Source organism: Bubalus bubalis, chromosome 2, assembly GCF_019923935.1.
Source record: "Bubalus bubalis isolate 160015118507 breed Murrah chromosome 2, NDDB_SH_1, whole genome shotgun sequence".
Lineage (NCBI taxonomy): Eukaryota > Metazoa > Chordata > Mammalia > Artiodactyla > Bovidae > Bubalus > Bubalus bubalis.
In genome coordinates this window covers 73,660,677-73,683,219 of record NC_059158.1, presented here as the reverse complement: position 1 = coordinate 73,683,219, position 22,543 = coordinate 73,660,677, and the positions used below count along the sequence as shown (strand labels likewise).

The 22,543-nt window shown below is 41.5% G+C and overlaps 1 pseudogene; it reads left to right on the top strand.

The window, feature by feature from the left end:
* The first annotated feature begins 5,699 nt into the window (after positions 1 to 5,699).
* Positions 5,700 to 21,686, top strand: LOC102412340 (annotated as a pseudogene).
* The last annotated feature ends 857 nt before the right edge of the window (positions 21,687 to 22,543 follow it).

The window sequence follows — 22,543 nt, the reverse complement described above, 5'->3', positions numbered from 1 at the left end:
TGTTGCTTCCTGACCTGCATACAGGTTTCTCAAGAGGCAGGTCAGGTGGTCTGGTATGCCCATCTCTTTAAGAATTTTCCAGAGTTTGTGGTGGTCCGCACAATCAAAGGCTTTGGCATAGTCAATGAAGCAGAAGTAGATGTTTTTCTGGAACTCTCTTGCTTTTTTCGATAATCCAATGGATGTTGGCCATTTGATCTCTGTTTCCTCTGTCTTTTCTAAATCCAGCTTGAACATCTGGATGTTCACGGTTCATGTACTGTTGAAGCCTCGAGCATTAGTTTTCTAGCATGTGAGATGAGTGAAGTTGTGTAGTAGTTTGAGCATTCTTTGGCATTGCCTTTCTTTGGGATTGGAATGAAAACTGACCTTTTCCAATCCTGTGGCCACTGCTGAGTTTTCCAAATTTGTTGGCATATTAGGGGGTATTTAAATTTATTTATAATACCACCACCCCATTTTAAACACATATTGGTTACGTCCCCCTGGGCTATGTAGAACTAGTGCTGTGACTGAAACATGCCTATTGTGAACTCTTTTGCCTTAATATGGTTCATGCACTTCATATTCAAATTAAAACCCAGAAATATACAGTCTTGATTCTCCACTTGAACTTAAGTCACATTTACCCTAGACCTTAGACTTGCCTGGACATCTCTAGAGAACCTGGTGGGTTAATCTTTAAGGGTCCATTTGCATGAGGAGAAGGAGTCAAAATTTGGACAAGGACAGACCTAGAAGGGGGAGAGGAAGTCTCTGAGAGTTCCTTCAGCCCAGTCTGGGTGATAGAAATTAAGGACTAAAAATAAATCTGAGAGTAGTTTGAAAATTCAGCAAGACATGGAGAACATCATATATTGGGGGCTAATGTTATAAATGAGGTCAGAAAGGCATGAAGGAGAAATATTTCCTCATTTCAGCACCTTCGAAATGTATAGCGTCAGTCATATCAGTTTTTTTTTAATAATTTTTTATTGGCCTATAGTTAATTTACAATGTGTTAGTTTCAAGTGTACAGCAAAGTGAATCAGTTATACATATGCCTACTCTTTTTTAGATTCTTTTTCCATACAGGTCATTACAGAGTATTGAGTAGAGTTCCTTGTGCTATATAGTAGGTCCTTATTAGTTCTCTATTTTATATAATAGTAGTGTCTATATATTTATCCCAACCTCCGAATTTGTGCCCAGCCCCCCTTATCCCCTAGTAGTTATAAGTTGTTTTCTACAGCTGTAACTCTATTTCTGTTTTACAGATAAGTTTTGACTTGGACTCTTTGGAGTGTCATGAGCAAAGGAGAGTGGATGGTCTTACTTTGGTGAAAGGGCTGCAGCCAGATAAATGTTTCATGATTGTTGTGGTGGTGGAACATCAGGGAAGCCCCAGTTATCTAAAGAAGAAATTATGGCTGAATGTTTTGGTTGGCCTTGGGATTTTAAGGCAGAGAGCTTTGGCTTAGTCTCAAATTATACGTGAAAGAAGTCCTTACTTGATCTACTCAAAAGGCAACTATGGTTCTCACCCATTTAATGGGTCCCTTGAGATGACATTCATGAGGAAGTAATGAGCAGACAAGAAATCTTGCTTAATTAGGTCTTTGGTTGATATTAACATGATATTAACATGATCCGCATTCCCTTTTATTCCCCCTTCCTGCCATCTAACCATTTCTGAAGGGCAGAGTAATTAGAATAAGAAAAGGGACAGACCTTACCCAGGCTTGGTGAAGGGAATATGGGTAATGCTTTTCCAAAAAAAAACTGTCAGAGTAGTTGAAGACCTATTTTGTGGAACAGAGATTAGACTTGTTTTGTATGTCGCTGGGTTAAAGTGACAGAGAGAAGGACTGTAGTTCAATGTAAGGGAGAATTTAGAGACTGTCAGAGCCACACAGAGATGGAATGAGCTGCTCTGGGGGAGAGTGAATTCTCTGCCAGTGGAGGTGTCCAAGCAGAGAGCAGAAGCCAAAGAGGGAAAGGGAAGGATTAGAGTAGGTGACCACTGATTTTTTTGTAACCTTGAGATCTTGAGATTCTATGATTATGTAATAAGACTGCCTGGATTTTACTGAATAGAATGAAAGTAATTTTTTAATAGTAAAAAAACCTTTTCCTGTGACTATAAGAAATGGTTTGATGGCCCAAGCAAAACAAGAAAGCTCAGGCTTCCTTGACCCTTGAGTTGGATCAGGAGGGCCTCAGCCCGCCTGTTTCATGGGTTGAAGATCTCACAAGCCTGCCCAAGATTTCTGCTGCTTCCCCATGCTATTGTGATATTGCTTCTGAGAGCAAGTGTATTGCCTCTTCTTCTATTCCTGCATCATCCTGGTGCAAAGCTTTACTGATCATCTACTCACAACAAGTATTAGTGAGTTTTTGTAGCATTTACTCAAGATTTGGAAGTTATAGGGTAGGGATTCCCTTGTATAATTCACAGCCTCCCTTCACTTCTTGCCTATATTACTCTCTTTCTTTTACTTTCTTAGAACAAGGCCCAAGTTCTTCATGCACATTAGTTCTGTGCACCCCCAGGCTTTTCAAGATCTGTATATAACAGGATAGGTGAGAGAAAGCTCCCGTAACAAATCTAATTATAAAATCTTAGAGGCTATCACAACAAAAGATTACCTCCAACTCTTGGTGGATGTCCAATATGGGTTATCAAGGAAACCTACTCCACAATCACTCAGGGACCCCAGGTGACAGGAGCACAGCCATTTCAAGACATCAAGCACTCCTGCAAGCTACTACCTTAAAGCCTCACACAGTGCTGTGTTCAGTGCTGTGGTCTATGGTCCATGGGCCAGAAGATGTCCCACATGGCTCCACTAACTTTGAGAGTCTGAGAAATACCAGGAAACCCTAGCATAGTTGGTGGGTATTACTGTTTCTGCCTCTCTTCAAATTAGAAATTTTCCCAACAAAGATGGCTCTCCCCTCAAAGGGTATCCTCATACCACTTACTAAAAGAATATTTCCTCTTCAACTTACATCCCTATTTTCAACTTAATTTTGCCATACTTCTGCAATAACTTCTGAGATAAGTCCTTAAATCAGGAAGGCAAGAAGTCTGCTTGACTGAGGTTATGTTTATATTTGTTGCCGAACTTAATGGGCAGTGTTTGAAAAGTTTCGATGAAGCCACAGTTATCCAAATGCAATACATTAGACTAGCTGGCAGGCACAGATTATTTCTGGCTTAGAAAGTAATGGCCTTTATTCTTTAAGTTTTACTATGCCTGTACGTTTTCAGCTAGGACTTTCGTAGCCCAATCTTTAATAGCATTGGTTTGCATGTCAATATTTCCACTATTTGAGAATGGATTATTTACCTCAAGTTAAAGATGCTTGAGGATTTTTATTACTTTTGACAAAATTGATGGTGAAAGTGAAAGTGAAGTCGCTCAGTTGTGTCCAACTCTTTGAAACCCCATGGATTGCAGCCTACCAGGCTCCTCCGTGCATGGGAGTTTCCAGGCAAGAGTACTGGAGTGAGGTGCCATTGCCTTCTCCGTAGAGAGCTATTCTAATCTAGGTTTTAACAGTTTCACAAATTTGGTCTATCTTTTCAGAAACTGCAGTTTATTCTGAAAAGCTCAGGTTTTAGATTTTGCTCTGTATCAGCAGTGTGTTTGTGGCTATCGAATGTACTTGATAATTGCTATTTCTGGTTCATGATGCTGGTTAGACTGTTTTGTCAGTTAGGCCCTTTATCCTCCCACTTTTTAAATAGCTGACTTTCAATTTAGACTATCCTTCCCTTCCTCTACCCTTATTAACATATTTTGTAAACTTTTCTGAAAGATAAACTTGTGTATGGGTGGGGTACCTCAGGCAATTCCTATAAAGTGGTTAATGTCAACACAAGTGAGAAATATCTGAGGAACATATGCTATGTCAAAATGCCACATTTATGCCAAAAACAAACACACAGTTTACCAAAGCAATCAACCAGATAAAATCCAACAAAGCAAGAACACCCGCCAAACAAAAAATGTGGTTGAAAGCATTTTTAACATTGCTGTAGTCGTAAATGTTGACAGTCTCTGACCCTGGCCTCTCTGCCAAGGAGGGCGCTCAGACCCAGAGACTCATCCGACATCACAGTGAGAATTCTAAGGGCCATATGCCGATTTTGTGTTAACCAGCTATGAAAACGTGGTATCCCACAAAGGGACAAGCATGGACGGCTGAGAGACAAAGGACCAAGCAGCCTCCTGCCATGCCCGCTCATTCATTCCATCACTACGGGTGTATGGAGTTCTTACTAAGTAGCGGATACTATGCCAGGTGCTGGGGAAAGAACTGACGAGACAAAACTTCAGTCCTCAAAAGCCTTGCTTTCTGTTTTTCTAACACTGAGTCAAATTTCACCACTTACTCAGAACCGTCTTCAGACATATAGATATTCCTCTCTTCATAGATTCCAGGCTTGATAGGTCTAGCTCCTCTAAATAAGCTCCCTACTTCTGCCTGAAATGTCTATCAGAATATTGATATTTCCACTTTATTGTACCATGTATCGCCCCTTAAAATTGAGAAAGCTTATCCTGCAAAAATCACTTAAGCCTAACAATTCATTTATAAATTATTTTGCATAATGCAAAAGCCTGCATGGAAGGCACAAAGGCTTGGTAGTGTGAGTTCAGGCAGAAGAGGGGAAAATTAGGAGCAGGAGGGTGTAGGGGCCCTGCGGGGTGTGCCAAGGTTCATGAGTGTAGTGAACTGCATCTGAGAAGAGGATCATAAAGGGGAGCTGGGAGACCGGCAGGAAATGGAACTTCAGTTGCATGGTTCAAAAGGCTTTTAATGAAAAGGCTACTTACAGAGACAGGGATGGCAAAAGGGGAAGCAATAAAGCATGCCAGTGCATGCAGACACCAGCAGTAGAAGGAAGTCATCGTCACCTGTTACAGCAGAGAGGACATGGAGCCACGAGAGTAAGAGACCACTTGGCAGGAGCTATGATACTGGAGGGCGCAGCCGCTGTCGACTAGAGTGACTCCTAGTAGGGAGGGAGATGGGAGGAGATACACCCTCTAACCTGCTGCAGGAGCCGCAGATTGGCCACAACCAACCAGAAGACAACTAGCCAGGGAACCAGAGTGATACAGTCCAGGAAGCCAGCTTCCCGCAGAACTGGGTGAGCAGGGGAGAGAGGGGATTTGAGGTGGGGGTAAATGAAGAAGGACATGCAAAGAGGAAAACCAACTTCAAACACACGTGAAAGTATAAAATAGAACATAGCTCCCAATATACTCATAACCCTGCTTTAATAATTGTTAGTATTTTATATGTGGGGGAATGGAATACAGGCACACCTTATTTTATTGCACTTTGCTTTATTGTGTTTCGTGTATACTGCATTTTTACAAATTGAAGGTTTGTGGTAATCCTGTGTTGAGCAAGTCTATCAGCACCATTTTTCCAAAAGCATTTGCTTATTTCCTGTTTCCCTGTCACATTTTGGTAATTCTTGCAAAGTTTTTAGTTATTCTTATATTTGTTATGGTGATCTGTGATCCTTACTGTAACTATTATATGTTTTGGGACATCACGAGCCACGGCTGTGTAAGATGAATAGTGTATGATGCGACTGCTCCTGCAACCAGCTGTTCCTCATCTCTCTCCCTCTCCTCTGGCTCCCCTATTCCCTGAGGTACAACAATATTGAAATTAGGCCAATTAATAATTCTGCAATGGCTTCTAAGTGTTCAAGTGAAAGGGAGAGCTGCAAGTTTCTTACTTTTGATCAAAAGCTAGAAATGATTAAGCTTAGTGAGGAAGGCATGTCAAAAGGCAAGACAGGCCAAAAGCTAGACCTCTTGTGCCAGTTAGCCAAGTTCTGAATGCAAAAAAAAAAGAAAAAAAAGTTCTGGAAGGAAATTAAAAGTGCTACTCCAGTGAACACATGAGTAAGTGAAACAGCCTTATTTAGGCTAAAAGCCTGACTAGATCAGCCACAACTTACCTTAAGCCAAAGCCTGATTCAGAGCAAGGCCCTAACTCTCTTCTATTCTATGAAGGCTGAGAGAGGTGAGGAAGCTGCAGAAGAGAAGTCTGAAGCTACCAGAGGTTGGTTCACGAGGGTTAAGGAAAGAAGTCATCTCTATACCATCAAAGTGCAAGGTGGAGCAGCAAGTGCTGATGTAGAAGCTTTAGCAAGTTACCCAGAAGATCTGGCTGAGATAACTAATGAACTTGAGATAACTTGGCTTAGACAAAACAGCTTGGAAAAAGATGCCATCAAGGACACTCATAGTTAGAGAGGAGAAGTCATTGCCTGGCTTCAAAGCTTCAAAGGACAGACTGACTCTCTTGTTAAGGGTTAATGCAGATGGTACCTTTAAAAGTCAAAGCCAATGCTCATGTACCATTCTGAAAATCTTAGGGCCCTTCAGAACTATGCTAGACCTACTCTGCCCATACTCTGTAAATGCAACAACAAAACTTGGATTATATCACATCAGTTTACAACATAGTTTACTGAATATTTTAAGCCCACGATTGAGACCTACTGCTCAGAAAAAAAGATACCTTTCAAAATATTACTTCTCATTGACGATGCACCTGTTCAAAGAGCCTTGATGGAGATGTACAATGAGATTAATGTTACTTTTATGCCTGCTGATACAACATCCATTTTGAATCCATGGATCAAAAAGTAGTTTTGACTTTCCAGTTTTATTATTTAAAAACTATATTTTGTAAGGCTATAGATGCCTTAGAAATTCCTTTGTTAGATCTGGGCAAAGTCAACTGAAAATCTTAAGGAAAAGATTCACCATTCTAGATGCCATTAAGAACAATCAGAATTCATGGGAAGAGGCCAAAATAAATAGTAACATGAAGTTGGCTACAATCTGCATGGCTGACTTTGAAGGGTTCAAGACTTCAGTGGAAGAAGTAACTGAAGATATAATAGAAGTAGCGAAAGAACTAGAGTTAGAAGTGAAGTCTGAAGTTGTGAGTGACCTGCTGCAATCTCATGATAAAACTTTAATGGATGAGAAGTTACTTTTTATGGATGAGCAAAGAAAGTGGTTTCTTGAGACTGAGTCAACTCCTGGTGAAGGTGCTGTGAAGGTTGTTGAAACGATAGCACACCATTTCTAATATCACATACACTTAGGTGATAAAGCAGGGTTTGAGAGGATTGGCTCCAATTCTGACAGAAGTTCTACTCTGGGTAAAATGATATCCAACAGCATTGTATGCTATAGGAAAGTCATTTGTGAAAGAAAGAATTAATTGATTCACAAACTTCATTGTTGTCTTCATTTTAAGGAATGACCATAGCCATTCCCACCTTCAGCAACCACCATCCTGATCAGTCAGCAGCCACCAACGTCAAGGCAAGACCCTCCACCAGCAACAGGATTATAACTCACTGAACTTTCAGATGATGGTGAGCATTTTTTAGTGATAAAGTATTTTAAATTAAGGTATGTACACTGTGTTTTCAGACATAATGCTATTGCCATTTAACAGCCTACAGTCTAGTGTAAACATAACTTTTATATGCATTGGGAAACCAAAAAGTCGTGTGATTCATTTTATTGCAACATTTGCCTTATTACACTGGTCTGGAATCAAACTCTCAATATCTCCAAGGTCTGCTTGTATACTTTACACTGCATTGTTCAAAAGGATCCAATTCCCTATATTAAACCTCTTATGGATTGAAAAACGGAGCAGTTTTTGCTTGTTACACTGAATCTTATTGAGAGCCTTGTTCGAACTAGTTATCTGCTTTCTATTTGAAGAAGTTGGAAAGCTAAAAGCTATATTTCTTAGGCTGCTTTGCAGCTAGGATTCTGGATGTGAATTATACTCTACCTTTAAAATGCACTTCCATGGAATTCGGAAGTTAGGCTTTAGGTGGTAGCTGTCTTCTTACTACTGTGGAGGAAGCAAGTTCTGCCAGATGCAAGTGCTGGCAGTTGTTGGAGTGCGTGTTCCACTGTGGGGGCACCAGCTTCTTGGGAGAGGAGAGCTGGTAGCAGGGGCAGTGGTGGCAGCTGAAACATCTTCATATCCCTGGGATGGCATTAGGACCTTGTGTCTAGTCTAGCAGCAGCCTCCTGACTTTTACTCCCTGAACTTTCTGTTGTTTAAAACAACCCATTTCCCTTGTCCCTTGAGCGATTGTATTAAATCTCTCACTGACTGAAAAACTTGCAGCAGCTTGTTTGTTGCACCAAATCCCAACCCTTATAGTAGCAGTTTACTTATGGAAGTTAATTCAGTTCTAAAGAAGCATGCGAACTCAGAATTTATGTGAAAAAGATGAAGGTTTGTTGAAACCCAAGAAGCATTCTGTGATCTTGAAATGCAAAGAAAAGGTGATGGGAGAATTATTTCCAAATGATTAGGCCATATTGATTAATAAAATTCTCACAGGGCCCCTCAGAAAAGGTATGTTCTGGAGATAAGAATAGACCAGTTGCAGGAGAGCAAGAATGGAACCCTTGGCTGAAGCTCAAGGACTGTGGTTTGGAGAGTATCAATGGGGTGCTTGGTAGTGAGGGTTGCTAAGTTGGATGGATTCCATGTAACATTACTGAAGACATTACCTTGCCCACCTGAATCAATGATGGAAGTCATGGGATGAAAGTATTTGCCCTGCACTGTTAGCAATGTGGACATGCTAAGCCTAGTGTGACCGAGACACTCAAGAACCTTAAACTCATCCAGAGTGAAATGACCCATATGCTGGAGGGCCCAAGGGCGGTCTCCATAACTACCCTGTGTCAAGTTGAAGCAGGACTCAGTTTTTCCTTGAAATCACCATAAAAAATTTATTTGCAGTAAAGCATTCATGAACAATGAAGATTTTACTGATGGTTTCATAGGAGAGACTGAAGATGTGACTTACACGGCAGACTCTAGAGCACTTCACTAGAACAAAGTTGCTTTACACTTCTCTCTTTCCCTAGGTCTTTCACTTGGCCACTAGGCATAAACCTGACTTCTCTCTTACTTTCTAGATGCAAGTTAGAGTCTTAGCGAGTCCACCATAGATACCGGTGGACACCTCTGGAGGTGGACAGAGGAGGGTTGGGGCAGTATGACAGCAGTTGGTTCCTGACATTCGATTAGGATGAGCTCTCCAATCACCTCCTCTAACTTTTATATATGTAAGTAGATTTACAGGGTCATATGGGGTCGCAAAGAGCCGGACACGACTGAGTGACTGATCTGATCTGATCAAGACCTTTGTGAGTTTTTCTCTCCAGCTGTGAACTGAGATAATAGCATTTCAGTCTCATCTCCTCTCTGATCACCATTCTTTTCAGACTGTGTTAAGTCGCTAGTCGTGTCTGACTCTTTGTGAACCCATGGACTGTAGCCCACTAGGCGCCTCTGTCCATGGGATTCTCCAGGCAAGAATACTGGAGTGAGTAGCCATTTCCTTCTTCAGGGGATCTTCCTGATCCAAGGATCGAACCTGGGTCTCCTGCACTGCAAGCAGATTTTTTACTGTCTAAGCCACCAGGGAAGTACTCTTTTCAGATTATCAGGAAACAATTTCCTGTTTCCTGACAACAAGTGGATAATGGCAGTTGCCTTAAAAAAAACCAACACCAAAAAACTGCTTCAGTGGTTTTTGTAGGTGAGAAATTGTACTGAGGCTTCAGCTCTGTAAGTCCTGGAGACTCTCAGTTCACCCTGTCAGCAGCCACGGGCAATAGCTTCCTACATAATTGCCACGTAAGTGCTTCAATAATAAAGTTTAAAGTGTCTGCTAAAAAGGGAATTACATAAGCAATATAGTATTTTTCCATTTATAAGTTTATGCCATGTTTAAACTTGTATTTTCTCACTTAATTCACTCAGCACACCTTAAGATAAGTATTATTAGCCATATTTAACAGCTGAAAAATCTGGGGCTGAGAGAGGTTAATTCATTTGTCTGGGCCATAGAGCTAATACTGAACAGAGTCAATCACAGGTCTGAGTTAAAAGTGTGTGTGTGTATACGTGTGCTGTTGGGGGCCAAGGAAGGGACAGAGGAATCACAGTCCCCTCCAGCACTCTTCAATAATGATTCCTTTTTTCAATAGCCAAAACTGAAGGGAAAATGTTAGTTTTACTCTGCAGTTGAGACTATGATGAAAAGACATAATATGGGACAGGGAAACAATATGATGAAATATATAGAGAAAGCAATCCGTTCTAAGTAAATAATCACTTTACCATAACTGTTAGTTATTATAAAATTAGTGTTATATACAATATTGAGGCAATTAGAAAACACAGATTAAGAAAATGGAAACACTGTTTTCACTAACCAGAGATTACCCCTTTTCCACCTCAATCCACATACCAATACTTCCAGGGCAGTGTATGTATTTACATATACATATGTATTTTAACAGAAGGAGATAATATTGTATGCTGCTGCTGCTGCTGCTGCTAAGTCGCTTCAGTCGTGTCCAACTCCGTGCGACCCCACAGACAGCAGCCCACTAGGCTCCTCTGTCCCTGGGATTCTCCAGGGAAGAATACTGAAGTGGGTTGCCATTTCCTTCTCCAATGCATAAAAGTGAAAAGGGAAAGTGAAGTCACTCAGTCGTGCCCAACTCTTAGCGACCCCATGGACTGCAGCCTACTAGGCTCCTCCGTCCGTGGGATTTTCCAGGCAACAGTACTGGAGTGGGGTGCCACTGCCTTCTCCATATATAATATACATATTATACAATATACATATAATATACATATACATATGTATATCCATATACAATATAATATTGTATACCTTGTTAACTGAAAGGAGCTAGTTACAAAACAATTTCCATATTTCTTCGACAATAAATTTGCTTGCTGGCTCCCCCACCAAACTATGTGTATATGACCGCTCCACCTCTGCTAGGCCTGCCTCCAAGCTCGCTTTCTTCCTTGTAATGGTAGAATCTGTCTATGTTCTTTTCACAATAGCATCTTATCTGTGAGTAAAATTTTTCATTTCTTCTTCAAAGGATAAAAATAAAAGGCCATGGGATTTAAACAAGAATTTAGAATTACATTAAATATTATAAATTCTTTATCTGAAGCCCAAACTGTGTGTATGCACACACATATGCATGCGCATGTACTGTGTGTTAACAAGATGGAGATAAATGACGAATGTGTGGTCTGGTATTAGCATTCTGCCTCTCTTTGTATGGTTTCTGAAATTACAATTCTGTTCAATGATAATTAATATGAGAAATGATGACTTAGTACCCCCACCCAAGATCTGACATTATTACCTCTGGATTGTTACCTAAAAGAGATTCATCTATATCAGCATTATTTGGAAGTAGGGCTAAGAATAATTCCCGTATTGCAGGTCCTTAAACAACAACATCCCGCTACTTTCTTTTATCAGTCCCTGAAAGGTTGAGCTAAGTCTTGTTGTATGGGACAAACTTCTCTCTGGAAGGTGAAGTCAAGGTAGCGTCACCACTGGTCTTTCTGATATTCTACTTTACACACTGTTTTTCTTCCTGGAACATAGAACCCTGCTTTGTTAGGCTTTATTGGTGGAAAAATTATCTCCAAAATTTGTTGTTGGTGGGAAAAATGTGCTATGGAAAATTTTTTTCAAGTTAAAAGTCATAGCACGTATACCACCTGAGGATTATCAGGCTTAATAAATGGTGTGTTTATGCAGAGTAATTGACAGCTGATACTCTTTATTGTATTTTCAAAGATATAACTACTGATCTTTTTTTAAACTATGTATGAAGCCTGTCAACTAGTCTTACAATTTTTTCTTGGAGTCTTCCTATTTTATCGCATTCCAATTCTTTACAAATTAATAAAGATAACAATGGGGAGAAGATTAGACCTAAGTATTGGGGGTTTCCCAATGAGTAAACTGACATATGTGCAGTTGGCCAGAAAAGGCAATAAATGCACAGCATGTGCAAGGTCCAGATGAGGGGCTTGACCTTGGGTCCTCCGACTCCAGGGTCAGGGCTCTTTGCCCCACTATGTGGTGATTTGCTGTTGTCAGTTCTTTAAGTCTGCGGCTACAATTGAGTGCTTGGTAATGATGAAAAGTGTTGAAATACATTCTTGGGGGTGCTTGTGAAACTGCCTTCCACATGTTGTAAAGACTGGGTATGTTTTTTAGAGCAGGAGTAGTTTGAGGTCTGAACTCATGCTGGGGTGCGGTGGGCAGGAGGGGCTGAGGGTCACGAGATTCATCTCTGTCCTTTCCAAATATTACAACCTGTTAAATGTGACACAAAACTCAACCCAGTGAGAAATCTGTTTCCTCAATGGGGGCTGAACAGATAGAATCTTCCCTCCCCTCTCAGAAAAGAAACCACACACTTTAGGGAGTAGGTAACATTTTACAAGTAAAGACTTAGCTGAAAAGGAACACCTAGTTAAAAGATCAAATGATTTTGATGGTTGTTTCTCTTTGACAAAATTCACAAGGAGCTGAGAAGCCACAGAATAAGAGAACTGAAAAAGTGACTCCAATCTAGACTAATGTGGGTTGTTTAGTATTTACTTCTGTCAGTACATTAATCATGTCTTATTATATTTCACGCTAAAGTTATACTAAAAAAAAAAAGCCCTAATGATAACATTGATGCATTGTCCTTCCTTGTGAGTATAAAGACTTAATTTGATGAATAGAAGTTAAGAAAATGTTTAATCTTCCATTATTGTATAATGATTGAGATTCATCCATCTGTTCTACAATAATAATAATTTATCATGAATGAGCATACTTATAAAATTATGGAGGCATATGACAGAAATTGGCTTCTTTTTCCTAATTCACAAATGTTGACCTTACCCTCTTTTAACTGACCTATGCTTTTATCTTTAAGATTATTCATTATATTTCAGATTTCCCCCACCCACACCTTTCAATGTTCTCATTAATTCTTCTTGGAGGGACTGGAAAATAGAAGAGGACAGAGACCTGTCAACATCTCAAGCACTAAATTTTCTCATTTCTATTTAGCAGCCCTGGAGCAATTTATCTATTTCCTTTATTTCCCATTTAGTGTCCTTGGAGGTTTTATAAAGAACATTTGAAAGCTGGTTTTCTATCTAGCTAACCTTGATCTGATGTTTTGAATTAGGAATAAAGTTTTTGGAGTTGGGGCGGCCTACAGAGAAGATGTGAGTGTATAGTTGAGGTAAGTCAGGGTAGTACATTGGGTTTTCATTATGCAATATATTCTTCAAGTTCTCATTTTAACCTTGAGAGAGCGCAGAGAGATTGAGATAGTGGACAATCCTACAGAACTATTTTGGCAACTTTGTTGTCTATATAGAGAGGGAGTTCTTTCCTTGAGCTTAAGCAGGAACTAAGAGATGAAAAGGCATGATAGAGTTAACAGTCATCTGAGTGGAGGAACAAACAGTCCTTTAGGGAAATCACCAATGAAGTTAGATGGAGAGGTGTTGGGACATCCCTGGGGAGAGAGGAAATACCTGGAAGAAATGAGATCTATTGGCAGAGGAGTGATTCTGTCTGGATACTGAGGATTTAATTTAACTTGGAAAAGTTTCAGTTCTATGAACAAGTGGATTTTAGGTCAGAAAGAACTTCCTAGGGGGGGAAAAATGCTTTTCCTGAAAACCAAGCTACTCCAGGATTGGATAATGAAAGGTATCAATGGTCATAAAGAAGCTTATATGGCAGCATAATTTGAGGAAAAGGCCAGCTGACCTGCAAGCTAAGTTATGAGAGCCATAAAAGAGAGCACGTGTGCCAAAAACCCAGGGAATTAAAAAAATTCAAATGCACAAAATGTCCAGGTGATTAAAAAAATCCTGTATCCATGTGCCTTTCATGGTAATATTTGCTATATTTGTTTCAGATCTCTTTTTTAAGTCATACAGATACAGTTAAAACCTCTTTCTGGTCCTTTTTGATTGGGTTCCCCTATACAGAGATAGCATTCTTGTGAAATCAGTGTCCATTCTTCCTTCTTGTGTTTTTGTCCTCTTATTGGGTGTGCACATACCTGGAGAGAGTCTTCACTTCCACATAAATGATATCATGCTGTACACACACCCTTCAGAAACTTGCCTTTTTTTTTTTAAAGTCAGCATCGTTCCTAACATTTATTTGTGTTGAAATATACAGCTCAGTTTATTTAAACTGCTGTATAGTATATTGTGTGAATATATCACGATTTATTTGTCCGTCTCCCTATTGATGAATTAGGTTGTTTCCAGTATCTGGCTGTTAAAGCCAATCCACAGTGAACATATTTCTGCATGTCTTCTTGGGCATTTATGTAAGATTCTTTCCTAAGTTGTATCTGTTAGTAGTGGAATATGTGAATCATAAGGTATGTAAATATTTGAGTTTTCTAGATATTGCCAAATTGCTCTCCAAAATGCTTCAGCTGCCTTTTACTCTTTACCAGCAGCACATTTCCATTTTGTTACATCCCCCACTTATAAACTTTTTTTGTCAATTGCTGTAGTTTTCTGAAATTTTTAATATCATAAGAGGCCTGAATGGCCTCTCAAGGTCCTTTTAGGTCTGAAAGTGAAAGTAAAAGTCATTCAGTTGTGTCTGCTTCTTTGTGACCCCGTGGACTATACAGTCCATGGAATTCTCCAGGCCAGAATACTGGAGTAAGTAGCCTTTCCCTTCTCCAGGGGATCTTCCCAACCCAGGGATTGAGCCCAGGTCTCCCACATTGCAGGCAGATTCTTTACCAGCCGAGCCACAAGGGAAGTCCAACAATACTGGAGTGGGTAGCCTATCCCTTCTCCGGCAGATCTTCCTGACCAGGAATTGAACCGGGGTCTCCTGCATTGCAGGCAGATTCTTTACCAACTGAGCTATCAGGGAAACCCCTCTTTTAGGTCTAAGAATTATTTATTCCCAACACAGAATTATATCCCACTATGACTCTTCTTGATGAAATTGCTGTTTTATTAGTGATTAACTTATATTGTTGCCTAGTACTGTGCCCATCTCAGACTTCTCAGTGCTGATATTCCTGAAATTCCGGGTGTTACAAAAGTAAGAAATTATCATTGTCAAATTTTAAGGCCAGGTGCACTCAGGGAATTTACAGTACAGTAAGTATGAATAACCCCTGCCACATGGGCCAAGAAATAGGTATACCCATCTAGTGCAAGACAAAACATATTTTTCATGGGGTACCTGGACTGTCGTGAGAGGACTCGGGGGAAGTTAAGGAGCCAGCCACTCTCTTTACTTTCTGGGAATATAGTGGGCTCTGGCAGCCTTCTCTTCTAGCCCTGAATCTAGTCATCTTACCCATCACTACAGGACAAAAAGGGAATTTCAAGGGTTTTACAGACTTGGAACAGACCCCAAACCTACTAACTTACCACATGACTGCAACAATTTCTGAATTCATTCCTCCCAGGATGGGAGACTGGTGCTCTATGAAGTGACATCCGAAAGAAAGACAAGTCTCTAATACACCATAATAAATTTGAGAAAAGATGGTGAACTTGAGAAAGCAGACCTGAGGTTAAACCAACACATTTATTTTATCAAACAGCTAGCAAAACTACTGTTTTGCAACTAGAAACTATTTGTTTGGACTCACTGAATTAATTAGCATCTAGTAACGTATATTTTGGAGAAGGCAATGGCACCCCACTCCAGTATTCTTGCCTGGAAAATCCCATGGACGGAGGAGCCTGGTAGGCTGCAGTCCATGGGGTCACTAGGAGTCGGACACAACTGGGTGACTTCACTTTCACTTTTCACTTTCATGCATTGGAGAAGGAAATGGCAACCCACTCCAGTGTTCTTGCCTGGAGAGTCCCAGGGACGGGGGAGCCTGGTGGGCTGCCGTCTCTGGGGTCGCACAGAGTCAGACATGACTGAAGTGACTTAGCAGCAACGTATATTTATTGTAATAGAAGGCTGCAATCATATGAAAAATAAAGAAGTAACACAGCACACAAGAGTTAGGTCAAAATAACCTAACTTCCACCAGAGGTTGAGTTATAGAATTCCTAGCCCCTATGGCTCTTCCCAGGTGGTTCAGCGGGAGCAACCTGCCAGAGAACTTTGCTTCCTTGTACTTCCTTGGTAAACTAGCAAGCTGAAATAAAAGTTGCTCAGTGAAAATGAGTAAAAGGGTGTGGCTGGAGAAACTCTTAGAAGTAGATGAATTATCTTACAGTGATTTATTGAAGAGAGAAACGGAGGGCACATTTTCTCCAAGGAGCCTCACTTTTTAACACCTTTCTAGCTCAGCTCCGTTAAGAACTAGGAACATTCATCCAGCATCAGGACAGGCTTCAGAACTTAAAAGGCTCCCTGCTTTATAGTATGGAGACAAGGCGATCACCAGTCTGTGGAGCTGGAAGGTGGTAACTCATGGAGACTCATTCCAGGTCTTTTAATCTCTCATAGGATTATACAGCTTGCTTCCTCTCTCCACCTCAAACTCATAGAACTACTTTACAACTTAAGTTTATTAAGTAATAGCTAATATTTAAGCAGCATTTTATATATGCTTGGAAATTATGTACATGAACTCCTTTAACTTTCACAACCATCAGTACATCTCTTTTGCTGATGGGGAAACTGAGGCACACAGATCGGTTGAAAAACTAAAGTTCATACAAGTTGTCGTCAGCAGAGCTGGGATTTGAAACTGGAGCTGAAGTCTGTTCTCAACCACTGCATTATACGGCCCCTCATTTAAAGCATTGTGTACGGCCTTTTCCCAGCTTTTTTACAAATAAAAAGCAGGCAGATGTGCATTTGCATTGCAACTGGAGTGACCATTCCCACTTGGTTCCGGTTATCTTTTAACCATTTTAATAACCCAACTCCTCAAACAGAAAAATCAGGTTCAAAAGAGGTTGTCATATCCTGTTTACTTTAACAGATAAAATATAATTTTGGCAATGCTCTTTTGATGTAAACACAAAAACATTGAAAGAGTAAATAAGCTATCAGGCCAACCAAACAGTAATTATTTCGACATTAAACAAGATATCCATCTGCTTTCCCAAGTAAATAATCTCTGACAACATCTAAAAGACAACAAGACCACGGAGCATTCAGGGCACTAATGTATGCACTACACGGGGATAAAAGAAGCAAATGCTGGTGGATCAAAGGGGGCCCCGAGCGATGAGTAATGTAACACTCATCTCAAATTAAACAGCCATCTTCATGATGTGATGCAGGGTTGTCGACCCCACTTTCTTCAGCAGCTGGAAGAAGAGAAGCAGTTTTTCTGGGAGAAGGAGAATCGGGGAGGAGCAGGACAGAGATGGCCAGGGGCAGAGGAGGGGAAACAGAGGAGGTCATCTGTCTGTTCAAGCTCCTACCCTGCACCACCAGTGGGTGAGGATCCACCCATCTGGCCCCACTCCAGTGTGATGGACTTGCCAGCCTTCACCTTAACCCGTGGGTGCCTGAGCTCTGGAGCAGTAGCGTCTAAATTTGGGGAGTCTTTGAGAATGTGGTGAAAATATTAGAGCATCTACAGAGAGAGATATATAACTGAAAATACGAACATTTGCACCTAATTTCAAAGACGCAAGTATTCATTGTGGCGCACCCACATACTCCGAGCCACTGGGAGCGGCTTCACAGATCCCAAGAAAACAACCCCAGTTTTAGAAATTGTTCGGCCGGTCAAATAATGCTGACGGAGCACCTAACTTGTGCTTGGCACACGATGGATATAAAGCAATGTCAAATACTACTCTTCCTACTAAGAGCTTATGAATTTATGGCTGATTTTCAAGACAAGCCCACAGAATAGAGATTGAGTAAACATTATTCTTAGTGATAATCTTAGCGAAACTTTATCTAGCACTAACTCTGGGCAACTACTTTAAAAACAAGTGTCAGTGCTTCTCAGACTTCAGTGGTGTCAGAATGACCTGGGGAGCTTATTAAAGCACAGATTCTAGGGCCTGCCTCCCAGAGTTTCTGATTTAGTAGGTCTGGGATGAAGCTGGATTTGCATTTCTAACAAGTTTTCAGGCTGTACTTGTGTGCTCTATCTTATGATACAGATTCTATTATTATTCCCAGTTTGTAGATGAGGAAGCCTGAGCCCAGAGAAGTGAAAAAACTTGTGCAAGTTCAGATAGCTGATAAGAGGCAGAGACAGAATTGAGAGGCAGGCAGTTTGGTTCCAAAGAAGGGACGTCTCAAGGAACCTCATAATAAGGCTTCCAGACCTAATGTGGTGTCCGTTGCAATGACTCATCTCTGCCCCTGTAGCACAAAAGCAGCATTAGCAATGCTTATGAATGGGTATGGCTATATTCCATAAAACTTTAGTTACAAAAACAGGTGCCTGGCGCATGGGCTATAGCTTGCTGACCACTACTCTTGAGCCATATGCTTTTTAAGCCTTAAATGTGAAATGTCAGTCTCAAAGGATTGTTTAAAAAAACAGGAATGCACATTAAGTGCCTAGCGCAGTGCCTGACATATATGAATCAAAACCTGTTTGCCTTCATGATAATTACTGAAAATTCTCAAAGTCACAAGGAAGTGGTTCACTTCTGAAATCTTCAAGCCTGGAAATCTATAGATTGATACTGCTGGCCCATAGGATCCCTGCTCCAGGTTCCAGCACTCACAGGGCCCCTAGATTCTGTTTTAGATTCTGCTGCTGGTCCCTAGAGAGAGCACTCCACTCCAATGGATGCATGAGAACTGCTTGACTGTTGCACAAATAATGGAGGATGACACAGAATCACAGAGCCACCAGCTTTGGAGGTCTGGAGTTGGGAGTGGGTTGTAGAAGAACTGGAAGGAAATTCAGGAAAAGGATTGGATGATAAGGAAAGGTAGGGAATCAGTACCATGAAAGGTATTCAGTTCAGTTCAGTTCAGTCGCTCAGTCGTGTCCAACTCTTTGTGACCCCATGAATTGCAGCACGCCAGGCCTCCCTGTCCATCACCAACTCCCGGAGTTCACTCAAACTCATGTCCATCAAGTCAGTGATGTCATCCAGCCATCTCATCCTCTGTCATCCCCTTCTCCTCCTGCCCCCAATCCCTCCCAGCATCAGAGTCTTTTCCAATGAGTCAACTCTTCGCATGAGGTGGCCAAAGTACTGGAGTTTCAGCTTTAGCATCATTCCTTCCAAAGATTATTGATGTACAAATCATATGTTTCTTCTTGTAACAGGATTCTCCAAATACCCAGTTCATTTGAACCACACAGAGGGTCCCCTTTGTCAGTTAGAAATGCTCCTGTGAAGGGCCCCACTCTAAGGAGAGTCCAGGAAAATCCATCTCACTTGACAGTCTTTATCATCTTATTAGTAGAAGTCAGTCCTCCATAAGGTGCAGCAATCACACAGAAGTATAAAGACCTTGGGCATCTATATTCACGCATGATAATCATTGCTAAGCACTTTTAAAGCTCTTGTTCCCTTATGCTTGGTTCCTCATCTTTAAAATGGAGATGATAGTACCTATACATGGGTGTTCTGAGGGTTAAGTGTGAAACACTGAAAACGGTGTCTGATAGATTGTTAGTGCTAAACATTATTTGGGGGGCTTCCCAGGTGACCCAGTGGTAAAGAATTTGTCTGCCAATGCGGGAGATGCAAGAGAGGAAGGTTCAGTCCCTGGATTGGGAAGATCCCCTGGGGCAGGAAATGGCAACCCACTCCAGTATTCTTGCCTAGAAAATCCCATGGACAGAGGAATCTGGCAGGTTATAGTCCAAGGGGCAGCAAAGAGTCAGAAATGACTGAGCACACAACACACACGAGTTGTTATTATCTCTATTTTCCAGACATGAAAAGTGAGGCGTGTGAGTTTGATTCTCCCTAACCCCAGTGGTGGCAGCTAGAAAGTACAAGCTCCTGACTGCTGGTTGGGATCTTTTCTCATCGGCCCAGAACCAAAATATTTTCCCTTTAATCTCCAAGGCCTCTGGGAAACTCTGAGTAGGGTCTTCAGGGGTCACCTTCCTAACTCAAGTGTTCTCGTTCTTTGCGAGCCTTCTTACAGTGAAATCCAGCGTCCCAATTCACCATGGATGTGTGAGGAATCGCCAGACTGTTGGGACAGGTGTCAGGAAGTGGGCTTTGAACATTTTTACAGATATCCTTCCCTCGAACTTGGGTAAGTGAATTAAACTGAGCAGAACAAACTGTCTGTTTCTTCCCTGTCCTCTGCCGGCACAGGAAGCAGGGGCTATAATTCACGGAAAGAGGGGTATGCACTAATGTGATGGGTTCGAGGCCTCCCGCTCCCACATTATATGAATGCGCTACACGCACTTTGCGTTACAAGTACTTTCATGCTTATTATCTCATCAGTCTTCATTATAACTGATGAAACTGATGCTCTACAAATCAGGAGCCAGAGGCTCAGTGACAAGCCCAGGGCTGTTTCATGGGCAGAAGACTCAAAGCCAGCCTCCTACACCTACAATCAGACAGGGTCGGGTATTGGGGCTATCGGGGTGGGCCGGCCAGAGGGAGGGGTATCTGCTGCTGCTGCTGCTGCTAAGTCTCTTCAGTCGTGTCCGACTCTGTGCGACCCCATAGACGGCAGCCCACCAGGCTCTCCCATCCCTGGGATTCTCCAGGCAGGAACACTGGAGTGGGTTGGCATTTCCTTCTCCAATGCATGAAAGTGAAAAGTGAAAGTGAAGTCGCTCAGTCCTGTCCGACTCTTCGTGACCCCATGGACTGTAGCCTACCAGGCTCCTCCATCCATGGGATTTTCCAGGCAAGAGTACTGGAGTGGGGTGCCATCGCCTTCTCCTGAGGGTATCTGAGGTTCTAGGTATTGTGAAGACCTGGAAAGCCAGGGAGTCCAGCCCTGGGGTGAATAGAGTGCGGGAGGGTGAATAGAGCGCGGGAGGCCAGCTGCCCTTAACGGGGCCTCCTTTGTACTCGGCAGGTGTTGAGCCTGGCCTGTGTCTAGTCTGCATCTAGAAGCTTTACGGGATTAGACCATTGGGCCTGACTCATTTTCTTTTTCTTGAAAGAAGAGGTAAGGAGAAAACCCCAAATGTGGTTGGATTCAAAATAGCAGATGGGGCAAAATAGCTCCCTCTCGTGGCTATTTCTAGTAGTGGCCATCAGTGAGTGTGTCTGTGTGTGGACTGTAGCCCGCCAGGATCCTCTGTCCGTGGAATTCTCAGGCAAGAATACTGGAGTGGATTGCCATTTCCTCCTGCAGGGGATCTCCCGACCCAGGGAATGAACCCGTGTCTCTTGCCTCTCCTATACTTGTAGTCTAGTAGTGGCAGCGGCAGCAAAATCAGCCCCCAAAATAGTTTTTGATAATGTGATTTCCGTGGGAGAGAAGATCCTAAATGTTCAGTGTTCTTCCTGGTATGGATGTTGTTATATCTGTCATCCCTCTACTGATGGCCTTGTATCTCATTCACACACACACCTCCTATATACCTACTATTTATTTTGCTCTTTAACTCCATGCCAGAGACTTTGCAATCATTAAGTTTTATTACTGTGGCATTGTTAAAACCATTAAACATTTGGGAGAAACTGAGGTTCAGAAACCTCAAGTGAGTTTATCAAAGTCACACTGCTTGTTAGTGGTAGAGCCTGAATTCAAACTCAAGTCTGCCTTCAGATCCCAAACTCGTCCCCATTTCTGCCTATCACAGCATGCTTCGCCATTGATGTCTGCCACTGCTGCTGCTGACCGCGACACAGCGTTGTTCAGCACCGTGACTACACAGCAGGGTCACTAAGACGCTTGGAAAGCACATGTTCCTAGTTACCCTATTTCACAGGCTTTTTGAGAGATTAAATGAGTTAAAATATGTTAAATGTCCCAAATAGCGTCTCCTTAAGAGCTAATATTACAAAAATAACAATTATTAAAATACAGAAAAATAGAAAGGTATGTCACTTATAATGTCATTACCCAAAGACAACCAACTTTCGTCATGTTTTTCCCTATTTTTTTCTGACAGTTGTGATCATGTTGCAAATATAATTTTGGCATTTTTAACTCAATATTAAATTGTAAGCACTTTGCTATTAAAACAGCTCATAAACCTAATCTAAATGGCTATATAATGATTTACCATGTGGCTGTGCCATGACTTTTTAAGAATTGTTTTCATATTTACTTATTAAATAATTATTTTCCACATTGAGGTTGTTTGCAATCTCAATTATTGTTAAGTACTGCCATAAAGAAGGCTGAGCACCAAAGAACTGATGCTTTCAAACTGTGATGCTGGAGAAGACTCTTGAGAGGCCCTTGGACTGCAAGGAGATCAAACCGGTTAATCCTAAAGGAAATCAACCTTGAATATGCATTGGAAGGACTGATGCTGAAGCTGAAATTCCAATACTTTGGCCACCAGATGCAAGAAGTGGACTCATTGGAAAAGATCCTGATGCTGGGAAAGATTGAGGGCAGGAAGAGAAAGGCGCAACAGAAGATTAAATGGTGGGATGGCATCATTGATTCAATGCGCATGAGTTTAAGCAAACTCTGGGAGATAGTGAAGGACAGGGAAGTCCGGCGTGCTGCAGTCCATGGGGTTACAAAGAGTCGGCCATGACTGAGCGACTCCAAAACAACAACTACTTCTAC